Raw genomic sequence first — 9,505 nt, 5'->3', positions numbered from 1 at the left:
TCTCCCTCCCTTTTTGAATAAATGAATTACATTCACTCTTTTCCAATCTAACGGAACCTTCCCGAATCTAGGGAATTTTGGAATATTAAAACCAGCGCATCAACTATCTCACTAGCCAATTCAGGACCTGGCGACTTGTCAACCCGCAGCTCTAACAATTTGTTTAGTACCACTTCCCTGGTGATTGTAATTTTCTTGAGTTCCTCCATCCCTTCAATTTCCTGATATACGGCTAATACTGGGATGTTATTTGTATACTCAATAGTATCAAAGTAGATGCAAAGTATCTGTTCAATTCATCTGCCATCTCTTAATTATCCATTATTAATTCCCCAGACACACTTTCTATTGGACCAACAGTCGCTTTGTTAACTCTTTTCTTTTTAAAATATCTATCGAAACTCTTACTAGTTGTCTTGAAATTTCTTGCGGGCTTTCTCTCATACTCTAATTTTACCTTCCTTATCAATCTTTTAGTCATTCTTTGCTGTTTTTTTTATATTCTGTCCAATCTTCTGACCTGCCTCCCACCTTTGCACAATTATAGGCTTTTTCTTTAAGTTTGATAGTATCTTGAACTGTTTTCGTGAACCATGGATGGTGAGTCCCACCTTTGGAACTTTTCTTTCTCGTTGAAATGTATCTATTCTGTGTATTCTGAAATATCCCCTTAAATGTCTGCCACTGCATCTCTATTGACTTATCCCTTAACCTAATTTGCCAGTTCACTTCAGCTAGCTCTGCTTTCATGACCTTATAATTGCCCTTATTTAAATTTAAAATACTAGTCTGGGACCCACTCTCCTCTCCCTCAAACTGAATGTAAAATTCAATCATATTATAATCGCTACTACCTAGGGGCACCTTAACTATGAGGTCATTAATTAATCCTATCTCGTTGCACAATGCCAGGTCTAGTATAGCCTGCTCTCTGGTTGGCTCCAGAATGTATTGTTCCAAGAAATTATCCCCAAAACATTCTATGTATTCCTCATCTAGGCTACCTCTGCCCATCTGAATTTTCCAATCTATATGTAGATTAAAATCCCCCATAATTATCACAGTACCTTTCTGACAAGCTGCCATTATTTCTTCTTTTATATCCCATCCGACAGTGTGGTTAATGTTAGGTGGCCTGGACACCACTCCCACAAGTGACTTCTTGCCTTTATGATTTCTCATTTGTACTCAAACTGCTTCTGCATCCTGATCTCCAGAACTCAGGTCATCCCTCTCTATTACGCTAATACCATCATTAATTAACAGAGCTACCCCGCCACCTTTTCCTAGATTCCTGTCCTTCCAAAATGCCATGTCACCTCCAATATTCACATCCCAATCTATGTCGCCCTGCAGCCATGTCTCTGTAATGACTATCAGATCGTACTTATTTATTCTATTTGTGCTCCCAGTTCATCTGTTTTGTTTCAAATGCTCCATGCATTCAGATACAGAGCATTTAGTTTTGTCCTTTTATTATTTTTGTCACCTCTAGCCTTATCTGTCGATTTACTCTTAGATTTGTACATTCTGTCCCTTCCTGTCACAGTCTGTTTATCATTTCCCATATTTATACCTTTCTCTCTTGCCTTGTCTCTCCTCCTTGATTCACCATATCTTCCCAAATTTGATCCCTTGCCTCCACTATTCGGTTTAAAACCGTCTCTACTTCCCTCGTTATGTGGCTCGCTAGAACACCGGCACCAGCACGGTTCAGGTGTTGACCGTCCCAACGGTACAGCCACCTCTTTCCACAGTACTGGTGCCAATGCCCCACGAACCAGAACCCACTACTACCACACCAGTCTTTCAGCCGCACATTACTTTCTCTAATCTTATTTGTCCTATGCCAATTTGCACATGGCTCAGGTAATAATCCAGAGATGATTAACTTTAAGGTTCTGCTTCTTAATTTGGTGCCTAATTCCTCATACTGACTTTGCAGAACCTCTATCCTTGTCCTGCCTATGTCGCTGGTACCGACATGGACCACGACGACTGGATCCTCCCCCTCCCATTGTATGTTTCGCTCCAGCCCTGAGCAGATGTCCTGAATCCTGGCACCGGCAGGCAACACAGCCGTCTGGACTCTTGCTTTTGCTGCAGAGAACAGAGTCAATCCACCTTACTATACTGTCCCCTACTACCACTACATTCCTTTTTTCTCCCTCTTTGAGCCGCAAACACTTACTGCAGACGTGTTTGCCCTGGATCACACTGGCATCCAGGAACTCCCACATGCTGCAGCTGTGACACATCACCTGTCCTGTCATCCTTAACGTGTTTCAATTAACTCCTTAAATATTTTATTCAATTATTCATTTTATTGCATATTTTATTAAACTTACCACTAGTTTGTTTACTATTTTAAACGTTAGGACTAAAATGGATCTTAATCACTTACCAGATGCGCATCAAGCAGGTCGGTTCTTCCAAAACAATCAACTACCTGCTTGCCTGTGATGTCACAGCTTACCAGATCCTCACCAAACAGCTCCTTCCACTGCACCGAAGAAAGAACCAAATCCTGTATCCTCACCCCAGCGGCTCTCTGTTTCCCTGCTCTCACTCTCCATTGTGACGTCACTCCTCGATTTTTTTTCCCCTGCTCTGCTCCTGCCGTGCTCCTCTCTCTCTCGCTCTGTCTCCGAGTCTGTGTTTTTGGCGCATTTCTTCATTTGTTGTTCCGTTGTGCTCCTCTGTTTCTGGTCCAAAATCTGACTCTGGTGGGACTTGAACCCACAACCTTTGAATATCGTCTTAATCATTATTTAGAAGTCCAACACGCTATCCATTGCGCCACAGAGCCTCACACATTTTTATTAACATCACTAAGGCCTTTGATCTGGTCAGCAGAGACGGCCTCTTCAAACTGCAATGGAACATAGGCTGCCCTCCTGACCTCTTGGGCATCATCTCTTCTTTCCACGAGAACATGCACAGTTCCATCAGTTACAATGGAGCAACATCAGACGCTTTCAAGATCAGCAGTGGGGTAAAGCAGGGCTGCGCGCTGGCGCCAACTCTCTTAGGAACAGAGGAACATAGGAGTAAGCTATTCAGCCCGTCGAGCCTGCTCTGTCATTCAATTCGATCATGGCTGATCACCTACCTCAAAGCCCCTTTCCCATGCTATCCCCATATCCCTTGATGTCATGAGTATCAAGATTTCTATCAATTTCTGTCTTGAACATGCTCAATGATTGAGCTGCCACAGCCCTCTGGGGCACAGTATTCCAATGATTCACCACCGTCTGAGTGAAGAAATTCCACCCATCTCAGTTTTAAATGGCCTACTCCTTATTCTGAGACGATGTCCTTTGGTTTTAGACTCACCAACCAGGGCAAACATCCTGTCTACATCCACACTGTCACGCCCTGTAAGAATTTTGTCAGTTTCAATCAGATCACCTCTCATTCTTCGAAACTTTAAGGAATACAGGCCCAGTTTCCTCATAAGACAATCCCACCATCCCAGGGATTAGTCTGGTGACATAAAAACAAGAAATGCTGGAACCACTCAGCAGGTCTGGCAGCATCTGTGAAAAGAGAAGCAGAGTTAACGTTTCAGGTCAGTGACCCATCTTCGGAACTGACATATATTAGAAAAGTCACAGGTTATAAGCAAGTGGGGTGGGGGTGGGGCAAGAGATAACAAAGGAGACGGTGTAGATTGGACAAGGCCACATAGCTGACCAAAAGGTCATGCAGCAAAGGCAAACAATATGTTAATGGTGTGTTGAAAGACAAAGCATTAGTCCAGATTAGGTGTTAATGGACTGAATATTGAACAGCAGGAAGTACAAACCTGAAAAAAAACAGTAGGTAAGCAAACTGAACAAACTGAGATGAAATGAAATAAATGCAAAAAAAAGATTAGTCTGTTGACCCTCTGTTTCACCCCCTCTATGGCAAGTGTATCCTTCATAAGATGAGGAGACTAAACTGGACACAATACTCCAGTGCGGATTCACCAAGGCTCTAGACAATTGCAGCAAGACATCTTTACTCCTGTACTCATGACCCCTCGTGTGGGTACAACATACCATTTGCCTTCCTAATTGATTGCTGCACCTGCACAAGAGCTTTTAGTGTCTCAGGAACAAGGACACCCAGGTCCCTTTGGACATCGACACTTCCCAACCTCTCACCATTTAAGAAATACTCTGTCTTTCTGTTTATTCTACCAAAGTGAATAACTTCACACTTATTCACATTATATTCCATGTTCTTGCCCATTCACTTAGCCTCTCCAGGTCCCCTGGAAGCCTCTCTGCATCCTCCTCACAACTCACACTTCACCGAGCTTTGTGTCATCTGCAAACTTGGAAATATTACATTTAATCCCCACATCCAAATCATTTATATAGGTTGTTAACAGCTGTGGCTCCAACACTGATCCTTGCAGTACCCCAATAGTAACAGCCTGCCATCCTGAGAAGGACCCGTTATTCCTGCTCTCTGTTTTCGGTCTGTTAACCAATTCTCAATCCATATCAGTATATTATCCCCAAGCCTATGTGCTCTAATTTTGTTTACTCACCTCCTGTGTGGGACCTTACCAAAGGAAAATGCAAATACCACACATCCACTGGTTCTCCTTTATCTTTTCTATAGGTAACATCCTCAAAAATCTCAACAGGTTTTTCAAACCTGTTTTCCTTTTCATAAATCTATGTTGACTCTGCCCAATCATGTCATCATTTTCGAACTGTCTAGTTATCACATCCTTTATAATTGGCATATTCTTCTCCAGGCTGCTATTGTACACTTTCAATTACTCAGATATAGGTGTTCACCTGCACATCAGAGCTGACGACAAGCTGTTCAACTTGGCAAGACTGTGCGCCAAGACCAAAGTGGGTAAATTCCTAGTCTGTGAGTTGCTATTTGCTGATGATGCTGTGCTGACATCCCATAATGAAGTTCAGTCACAGCAGCTTGTAGATCGGTTCTCCCTGGCCTGCAAAGAGTTTGGACTGACAATCAGCATCAGGAAGATGAAAGTTACGGGCCAGGACGTAGAGACTCCACTTTCCATCAACATCGACAACCTCACTTTGGAGGTTGTCAACAGCTTCACATACCTTCAATCAACAATCACCAGCAATCTGGCCCTTGATGCTGAAATCAGCACCAGGATTGCCAATGCTGCAGCTGTCATGTCAAAGTTGAGAAGACAAGTGTGAACCGACAGCAAACTGACCGAAAATACAAAGCTCCACGTGTACCAGGCTTGTGTTCTCAGCACCCTCCTTTATAGTAGAGAAGCATCAACAACTTATACAAGCCAAAAAAAGCGGCTGAACAGCTTCCACCTCCACTGCCTCAGATGGATACTGGGCATCTCCTGGCAGGACAGAGTGCCGAATGCGGAAGTACACCAGCGTGCAGGGATCCGCAGCATGTTTGCCCTCTTGAGTCAGCGGTGACTCTGTTGACTGGGCCAAATGGATGACGGTCACATTGCCAAATACATGCTCTATGGTGAGCTTGCTATCAGAATGAGATCAACAGGTCAGGGAAAAAAATCAAGTCCTTTTGAGAAGTTTGAGTTAATTCAGGAGAGTAGGCATGGATTTATCAATGGGAGTTCATGCTTGACGAATCTAACTGCATTTGTTGATAAACTATCTGAGAATACTGATGAAGGGAATGCAGTGGATGTTGTTTATATGGATGTTACGAAAGCATTTTATAAAGTACCACATAAAAGGGTGGTTAACAAAATTGGGGTTCATGGATTAGGAGGGTCAGTGTCCATTTGGATAGTAAATTGTTTTAAAGACTGAAAACAGCGAGTCATATTAAATGGTTCTTGGTCAGACCGGAGGATAGTCGACAGTGGTGTTCCCCAAGGGTCAGTGCCAGAACCACTGCTTTTTTTGCTAAAGGTAAGTGACTTGGATCTTGGAATACAGAGTAGAATCTCAAAATATGCCGATGACACCAAACTTGGAGGAGCGGCAAACAGTGAGGATGATATGAACTGCCTGCAACAGGACAGTGATAGGCTAGCAGAATGGGCAGACAGGTGGCAGATGGAATTTAATAGTGACAAGTGTGAGGTGATGTATTTTGGCATAAGGAATAGGGAGAGGCAATATATACTTAATGGCACAGTTATAAAAAGTGTGCTGGAATAGAGGGACTTGGGGTTCATGTGCACCGATCTTTGAAGGTGGCAAGACATATTGCGAGAGTGGTTAGCAAAGCATATGGGATCTTGGGCTTTATAAATAGAGGCATTGAGTACAAAAGCAGGGACGTTATGCTGAACCATTATAAAACTCTGGTTAGGCCTCAATTGGAGTGTTGCTTCCAGTTCTGCTCAGCAAACTTTAGAAAGAATGTGAGGGTCCTTGAGAGGATGCAGAGGCGATTTACCAGAATGGATCCAGGGATGGGGGATTTTAGTTACAAGGTTAGGTTGGAAAAGCTAGGATTATTCTGCCTATATCAAAGGAGATTGAGTGGAGAATTGATAGAGGTGTATAACACCTCGAGAGAACAGGCCATCCTAGACTGGGTATTGTGTAATGAGAAAGGATTCGTTAACAATCTTGTTGTGTGGGGTCCCTTGGGGAAGTGCGCCCATAATATGATAAAATTCTTCATTAAGATGGAGAGTGAGAGAGTTGATTCCGAGACTAGGGTCCTGAATCTAAACAAAGGAAACTATGAAGGTATGAGGGGGGAGTTGGCGATGATAGATTGGGGAACGTTACTTAAAGGGTTGACAGTGGATAGGCAATGGCTAGCATTTAAAGAGCGCATGGATGAATTACAACAATTGTTCATTCCTGTCTGTGCAAAAGTAAAACAGGAAGGGTGGCTCAACTGTGGCTTACAAAAGAAATTAAGGAAAGTATTAGATCCAAGGAGGAGAAATATAAAATGGCCAGAACAAGCAGCAAACCTGAAGATTGTGAGCAGTTTGGAATTTAGCAGAGGAGGACAAAAGGATTGATTAAGAAGGGGGAAATAGAGTATGACAGTAAGCTAGCAGAGAACATAAAAACTGACTGTGAAAGCTTCTCTAGATATGTGTCGAGAAAAAGATTAGTGAAGATAAATGTGGGTCCCTTACAGTCAGAAACGGGGGAATTTATAATGGGGAACAAAGAAATGGCAGACCAATTAAATACATACTTTGGTTCTGTCTTCACAAAGGACGATACAAATTACCTCCCAGAAATGTTGGGGAACATAGGGTCTAATGAGAAGGAGGAACTGTATGAAATCTGTATTAGTAGGGAATGTTTGGGAAATTGATGGGATTGAAGGCCGATAAATCCCCAAGGCCTGATAATCTGCATCCCAGAGTACTTAAGGAAGTGGCCCTTGAAATAGCAGATGCATTTCTGGTCTTTTTTCAAAATTCTGTAGACTCTGGAACAGTTCCAATGGATTGGACGGTAGTTAATGTAACTCCACTATTTAAAAAAAGAGGCAGAAAGAAAACAGCGAATTATATACCGGTTAGCCTGACATCAGTCGTGGGGAAAATGCTGGAGTCCATTATAAAAGATGTAATAGCAGAGTGCAATAATAACTCGTCTCCACTGCTAGTATTTCTAAATCCCACACATTCACTATAATGTGAACAATTATTTCCTGTTGTGTCTCTCTCAGATTTGTAAACTTCACTGTATTGGAGTGAGGTGACATCTACTGGCGGGAAGCAAGAACTGCAATGAAGCAGCAGAAACTCCACAGTCTGTCAGGGTTAAAGAAACATTGCAATGTGAGGATACAGCGAAGTGGTTTGATTGGGTAGATGGAGACATGATTCCACTTGTGGTGGTATCTGAAGCAAAGGCCAGAAATACAAAATTGTCATTAATAAAAGAAATGAGGAATTCATGAAAAATGTAGTAACGTAGTGAATGGTTAGAATGTGGATAGAATAGAAAGTGAGATTGGATGGACAGAAGCAGTCTGAAAGGATGGCTGAAACAAAAGGTGAGTGCCCTGAAACGTTAACTGTGTTTCTCTCAGCACAGATGCTGCCAGAGCTGCTGCACATTTCCAGCACTTTCTGTTTTTATTTCAGCATTTGCAGGATGTTGCTTTGATCTGAAAAAAAAATGGATGATTGGCTGGGGGGTTCCAGTGAAATTCCACAGCAGCTAAAGAAACCTGACTGGTCAGTGGCTCGTTGGTCTAGGGGTATGATTTTCGCTTAGGGAATGTGGTTGATTAACATGTAAGAAATTCAGAGTTCTAATCCCAGATGAGCCCTGACCTGCTGGCATTTTTAGATTAAGGTTATCTATTGGTTTCAGCCTTGCAGAAGGTGGAATTGACTTCCAAACAGAGCTGGCATGAGGACCAGACAACTGGATTCAAAGAGCTTGTCGACAAAATTGCAATTAACTAAATGTACAGATAGCCAAGTGGGAATATAAAGTTGTTGCTGTAATTGTGACCTGACTCCAAAAACAACAGGACTGGGTTCTGGACTGGAATGGAATAGAATTCTTCAGTGTTTCTGTTGTTTGGCTTGCATTGACTCATCAATTTTCTTGTTTTTCACTTTGTTGATGCCTTTGAATAATTGTGGATCCTTCTTCAGGGTGTCTTCTTTCACCAGGTAGTTCTGACCTCTGATGATGTTGATTGTAATCAGCTTCAATTCGCTGATAGTTTTGGAAGTGAGCAGATTTCCTTTGCTTGAGTCTACAACATGGAACTCAGTCTGACATGTGGACCCATGGGAGGATTTGAATGCCACCCCTGCGTTGGAGTTGCATCCATCCAATAAGAGACCGAGTCGAAGTGACAGTTCTGTCAGTCGAATATGAGACTTTTAATGGCAGGGTTGTGAGTTTGAGTGCCATTCTGTTTTTCCCTTTTTTAAGGCTTCATGAGCAGAGAGTACAGGGAGTGTTTGAAATGAGCAAGTCTCGCTTTGATTCAGGACTCTTACCTCTCAGCAGCATCTCACGATGAAAGATTGAATTTGATCTCATTTCATTCTCAGCTCGGGGTCAGTGTGGATCACTGGGACCTCTGGCTGTCTCCCGCTTCACAATCCATCAGTACTGAGAAAGCAATGGGGAATATTACTCACATGTTGTGTTCTTTAATTTTTTGGAAAACTTGAATGTATGTATTCTCTTCCAAAACAAGGACACCAAGCCGCTGTTAATGTAGGGCTGAAATAGCTCAGTTGGGAGAGCGTTAGACTGAAGATCTAAAGGTCCCTGGTTCAATCCCGGGTTTCAGCAATTTCGCTTCCTTATGCGTCCCTTGCCTTGGTTCTGATTTTCCAGTTGCACAATTTACTTTGAGATTATTTCCCAAGCACCAGTGGATTGAATTTGAGAAACAACACAGAGTCATTTACAACATAGAAGGTGGTCATTTGGCCTATCACGTCCATGCTGGCTCTCCCCGGAGCAATCTAGTCAGTTCCACTCACCAGCTCGATCCCTTTCCTCCTGCAAGTTTCTTTCCTTCAAGTATCCATCCAATTTCCTTTTCAAATCATTGATTGTCT

At 42.6% G+C, this 9,505-nt stretch overlaps 2 non-coding genes across 2 annotated transcripts; one reads left to right on the top strand and one right to left on the bottom strand.

Annotated features, from left to right (window-relative positions):
* Nucleotides 1-2,718: 2,718 nt before the first annotated feature.
* Nucleotides 2,719-2,809, bottom strand: trnar-ucu (transfer RNA arginine (anticodon UCU)). The gene is given in 2 exon segments: nt 2,719-2,754; nt 2,773-2,809. It is a non-coding gene; the product is annotated as a tRNA-Arg (tRNA).
* A 6,351-nt stretch (nt 2,810-9,160) lies between these two features.
* Nucleotides 9,161-9,233, top strand: trnaf-gaa (transfer RNA phenylalanine (anticodon GAA)). The gene has a single exon. It is a non-coding gene; the product is annotated as a tRNA-Phe (tRNA).
* The last annotated feature ends 272 nt before the right edge of the window (nt 9,234-9,505 follow it).

Source organism: Heterodontus francisci, chromosome 35 (assembly GCF_036365525.1).
Source record: "Heterodontus francisci isolate sHetFra1 chromosome 35, sHetFra1.hap1, whole genome shotgun sequence".
Taxonomy (NCBI): Eukaryota; Metazoa; Chordata; class Chondrichthyes; order Heterodontiformes; family Heterodontidae; genus Heterodontus; species Heterodontus francisci.
The sequence above is the reverse complement of the archived record's forward strand: the minus strand, read 5'-3'. Positions and strand labels throughout refer to the sequence as shown.